Raw genomic sequence first — 6,000 nt, 5'->3', positions numbered from 1 at the left:
CCTATACTTCCTGCCTAGCCACTGGCCAATCAGTGTTTTATTTATTGACCAATCAGAGTAATTTGACATACAGACCATCCCACAGCAGTTGTGAGCCACCATGTGTTTGCTGGGACTTGAACTCAGGACCTCTGGAAGACCAGCCAGTGCTCTTAACCCCTGAGCCATCTCTCCAGCCCAAACTCAAATTTTTTAATCAAGAACTCCTGCAATAATGAGACTAATCTTTCTATGGGGGCAGAATCTTCATTATGGCATCACTTCTTACATGTCACACTTCACATTGGGGATTAAATTCCCAACACATGGCCAGACATAGTAGCTCACACTTATAATTTCAGCATTTGAAAGACTCAGACACACATTTTGTCTTTGTTATTCTTTTGAGACAGGTTTTCTCTGTGTAACAGTCCTGGCTGTCCTGGAACTCACTCTGTAGACCAGGCTGGCCTTGAACTCAGATATCCGCCCACCTCTGCCTCCTGAGTGCTGGAATTAAAGGCATGTGCCACTACTGCCAGGCAAAAAGGAGACATATTAACAAGAGAAAAGCAAGCAACTTTATTAGCCCATCAGTGCATACCATTTGGAACAAACCTCACTGAGAAAAGACAGGTCAAAGCAATACCTCCAAACTCTGGCTCAACTTTGACAAAGAAGATATCAAAGTCTCGGTACATCTCATAGGGATTCCCGGAAGACCACCCATCCTTTCTCAGTGGGTGGGGGTCTACAATGTCAAAACTATTATGTTTATAACCTTGTGTTCACCCTCATTCTCTCTCACATATAATTGATGTTTTTCATGTGTCTGGCAGGCCAGCTACAGTCCCTAGTTACTGATTCAGACGCTAATCCCAGATGTCACTATAAAGTTGTTTTGTCTGTATAACCGACTGTAAGGTTTTGGCTGTAAATCAAAGACTGCCCTAGGACTGTCCAGGCAGTCTGAGGCAATTGGTCCAAAAACTCTACAGTCAGAGCTGAGGCCTTTCCAGAGAAGAAATTCTGACTGAACTGCTGGTGGGTCAGAGTTCCAGCTTTCCTTCCTCATAGCCTGTGCATTCATTACTCCTGGCAGCAGATCTCTACATTTGTGCCTTGTAGCAGGAATCTTAAAAGTTCTTATTAAAAAAAATCAAACCCGAGGCAAGTTATTGGGGTCCATGCTGGTAGATCAGAGAGACAGAACAAGCCACAGCTATCTCACCTCACCGGATCCTCATCTGGTCTTGTCTCCTCAGACTGGAAGCTTCTGAGTCTTCATCCGGAATGGGTCTCAGCTGAATTACTGCTCAAAAGCCTGAATGCTTAACCAGCCAAAATCTTCTAGTTTCTGGTCCTCACGCCTTATATATCTTTTTGCTTTCTACCACCACTCCCTGGGATTAAAGGCTTGCTTTCTGGGATTAAAGGCGTGTGTCACCATGCTTGGCTATTTCCAATGTGGCCTTGAACTCACAGAGATCCAGAGGGATTTCTGTCTCTGAAATGCTAGGATTAAAGGTGTGAGTGCCACCATTTTCTAGCCTTTGTATCTAGTGGCTGTCTGTTCTCTGACCCCAGATAAATTTATTAGAGTACACAATATTTTGGGGAACACAATACCACCACAGTGCCTCCTACTATTGTATTCCCTGGCTTAGCCCAGAATGACAGATGTGGGCAGTGGAGGTGGGTATAGAGAAGCAGAATCCATTGGTGTTTTCTGTTTTTTTCTTTTCTTTTCTTTTCTTTTCTTTTCTTTTCTTTTCTTTTCTTTTTCTTTTCTTTTTTTTTTTGAGACAGGGTTTTTGTTGTAGCCCAGGCTGTCCTGGAACTCAGAGATTTGCCTGCCTCTGCCTCCCCAGTGCTGGGATTAAAGGTGTGCACCACCACCACCACCACCACCACCACCACCACCACCACCACCACCCAGCTTTGGCATTTGCTCTTTCTATGGAGTCTCATGTAGCCTTGGCTGCCCCTGGCTGGCATGGTACTTGTGCTGTGTATACTTGGCCTTCAATTTACCAAATCACAGCCATCTTCCAGCCTTCCCAGTATCTCTCTCTTTTTTTTTTCCAACATAATATTTTTATTGATTATTTGGGAATTTCTTTTTTCTTTTTCTTTCTTTTCTTTTTTCTTTTTTTTATGGTTTTTTGAGACAGGGTTTCTCTGTGTAGCTTTGCACCTTTCCTGGAACTCATTTGGTAACCCAGGCTGGGATTAAAGGCGTGCAACACCACCGCCTGGCTGCGGAATTTCATATAATGCACCCCATCACACTCACTTCCCGTTCCTCCCAGGCCCCACCCTCCCATCCTTGTACCACCCCACCCCCACCACCAAGGGAAAAAAAACCCACACCAAGTCCAGTTTGTGTTGGATATGTACTCATTGGAGCATGGTCAAACTCTTGGTGGCCAGGCCTTAAAGATAGCTGAGTGTGGTCCCCCCAACCTCCCCCGTCCCACCAGTCATCAGCTGTGAAGAGCTACACTTCAGCATCTTTATCACAGTTTTTAAGAACTCTCTTCGAAGGCTTCCTGTCTGGACTTGGGGGATTGTCACAGAAGCCTTCAACATCTCTCATTCCCAACGAGTCCGCAGTCACCCAGAACACTGCAAAAGAAGCTTCCTTGCCCATAACGGCCAGCATCATTACGGATCATAGGCTTCCACCTGGTTTCTGGTGGCGGAAACCATGAAACCTGCACCGGCACAAAGCAGAGGGAGACAAGAAAGGTCTGGTTGGAATGTGTTCAAGTTAACGCCGACTGTGGAATGTGGAGAAGTCTGTCTGAAAACACAAGAAAACAAACAAACCTCAAAACAAATAAAAAAGACCACTTGAGGGAGGAGGGAGGGAGGGAGGGAGGGAGGGAGGGAGAGAGAGAGGGGGGGCTAAAAAGTGACTCTCTTCTCTCATCTTAGGGATGTAACACATGATAGAGCATTGGCCTAGTGTGTGCAAGGCCCTGGGTTTGATTGCTAGTACTGTAACAAACAAACAAACAAACAAGTAAGTGTTAGTATGCTGTTTTATTTGAACCCGGGACCTTGTATATGTGCTCTACTGGTAAGCTATACTCCCTGCTGCCTGCCTCCCTCCCTCTCCCCCACCTCCCCTCTTCCTATACAGGACTTGATATGTATTTATATCTCTATCTATCTATCTATCTATCTATCTATCTATCTATCTATCTATCTATAGATGTATTGATATCTATAGCCTTGGCTTGACTAGTATTGGCTGTGTAGCCCAGCCTGACTTCAAACAGGAATCTCCCAAGGGCTGGGACTGCAGGCTTGCCTACCCTTCTTGTTTTAAGTTGAAAGGACTTGGAAACCAGCAGTTGCTAGAATAGGTTTCTCTCTTAAGTTTCCTTATTTGCATACTGACCACAGCTCCCCAAGTGGAACGATTCCTTCTACTCCTCTGCAGAAGACCAAACTGATGATAGTTGAGGTTGAAACTCAAACATGGTGGGAGAATCTTTTTCTAGACCACCGGCTGTCACTGGGGTTTAGGGAACCAAACCCTCAACGTGGAGATTTTGTTGTCAGCATCTAACCCAAAGCGGTGCATCTGTAAGGAGAGCCTCTCTGGAATTCCCTGATCTGTGTTAAGCTCAGACTGCAGAGCTGAGCTGAATACACAACTGCCCCACCCCCACCCTGCAGTCTCATTAGCCCAGAACCTCACCAGACAGATTCCTGTAAAACATGAGGCCAAAGAGATGCCTTTCTCTAAATCTCCTAGACCATTTCATTCAGCCTCAGGTGTTGACAAAATTCTCCAAATCCCCATGCACTGGTTAAGGGTAGAACAGTAATGAATGGATTAGGCTTCATGGTTGGTTGTGTTAGATAATCTAATATTTTAGGATTGCGAAGGATGTTAGAAATTATGGAAGCATAAAAGGAGTATTGATTTATCACCAAAACACAAACATTTTGAGAGTGAAAAAGGATGCTGTTAAAGTATATGCCAAGGGGCTGGAGAATGTAGCTTAGTAGGTAGAATGCTAGTGTAGGATGCATGAAGCCCTGGTTTGGCTACTCAGCCCCAAGTGAACCAGACAAGATGGTGTATACGTGTTATCCCAGCACTCAGGAGGTAGGAGCAGGAGACTCTGAAATGGAAGGCCATCCCTAGCTATGGAGTGAGTTTGAGGGCAGCCTGGGATACTCACGTATACTCAGTCACACACACAACACACACACACACACACACCAGATAATAGGTGAAAAACAGGCATCTGGACAACTTTCGTACTGAGCATTTACTATTAACTGAATTTTATGTTTAAAAAAATGTGCATGGTTTTATTCAGAAGTATGGACCTTGTCTTAAAACCCAAAGAAAAAGTGTTAATTGTGGGCTGGGTGTGCTGGCCTATGCCAGTGGTTCTCAACCTTCCAATGCTGCGACCCTTGAATACAGTTCCTCACGATATGATAACCCCCAACCATGAAATTATTTTCATTGCTACTTCATAACTGTAATTTTGCTACTGTTGTGAATCATAATGTAAATATCTGTGTTTTCCTATGGTTTTAGGCAACCCCAGTGAAAAGGGTTCAACCGCCAAAGGGGTTGAGACACAGGATGAGAATCAGTGATGACCTATATCATTAATTCCAGCACTCCGGAAGCAGAGGCAGGTGGATTTCTGTGGGTTCAAGGACAGCCTACTCTACAGGGCAATTCCAGGTCATCTAGGACTTCATAGTGAAACCCTGTCTAAATAAGGAAGAAAGGGAGGGAGGGAGGTTGGGAGGGAGGGAGGGAGAGAGAGAGAGAGAGAGAGAGAGAGAAAGAAAAAGACAAAATAGAATGTTAATTGTTCTGGAGTTCTAGAAACTTCGATCAGACTTAGGGATGATAGGCCACTCTCCTTCCTTTCTTTCTTTCTTTCTTTTTTTTTTTTTTTTTTTTCTTCGAGACAGGGTTTCTCTGTGTAGCTTTGCGCCTTTCCTGGGACTCACTTGGTAGCCCAGGCTGGCCTCGAACTCACAGAGATCCGCCTGGCTCTGCCTCCTGAGTGCTGGGATTAAAGGTGTGCGCCACCACCACCCCCGGCGGCCACTCTTCTTTCCTGTGTCCCTGTAATTTCTCTGTCCTATTCAGCCACAGCAACCAGTATTATTTGTTTGTTTAGTTTTGAGTCAAGGTCTGACTATGTAGCCCTGGCTGGCCTTTAACTCAAAGAGACCCACCTGCCTTGTTTTCTTGAGTGCTGGGATTAAAGGTGTGTGCCATCATGCAGGCCTAAATAATGATGGATTTTTAGATAACTTCTTTCTAGATTAGTGTGGGCCCTAAAGCCAGTATTAAATGTCATTGTAAGAGAAGAAAAAGGCTGAGGATGTAGCTCAGTGGTAGAGTTTGCCTAGGAAGAAGGTCACACCAGTACTGTAGGGGGAACTGGAGTTATACACACCCAAGACCTCTGTGAACAACAGAAGCTTGAAGAGGCTTCTCCCTTAGGGCTTTTGAGGGGAGCCTGACCATGCATCACAGACACCTCGATTTCAGATTTCTGCTTCCATTAAGGTAAAAACTCCAGGCAAGAAGGGAAGGAGGTTCCTAGGAGGTAAAGCCTCTCCTTTCCTAAGGTTGCCAAGGTGAGCCTGTGTCTTTTGCAAGACTGTTCTGACTTTGCAGTGTTCAGGTGAGAAGGAACACTGTCCTTGTTGCACATTTCCGATTTCCGGATCCAGCTTTGCTTACAGAGCCATTCCTAATCAAAACCCCAAACCACAAGTTTGGTTATGAACAAGCAAACTTACTGGGGTGTGGATGCATTCAGCACCGGCATGTGGTAGCAGAAACAAGGGCTGCCTGTGTGTTTCCTCTGCAGGGGGGACTATGGGTGGACTATTCAGCTTCCCTTAGTTATTTTGGTTGGAGGAAATAGGGGAGGCTAGATATTTTACCTGGAGAGTATTAAATGATCTAGTAGATCCTAGATTGTGAGCTAAATATATACATCACACATGTATACACAG

Source organism: Peromyscus leucopus, chromosome 10 (assembly GCF_004664715.2).
Source record: "Peromyscus leucopus breed LL Stock chromosome 10, UCI_PerLeu_2.1, whole genome shotgun sequence".
In the NCBI taxonomy this organism is placed as follows: domain Eukaryota; kingdom Metazoa; phylum Chordata; class Mammalia; order Rodentia; family Cricetidae; genus Peromyscus; species Peromyscus leucopus.
Note: the sequence above shows the minus strand (reverse complement) of the source record.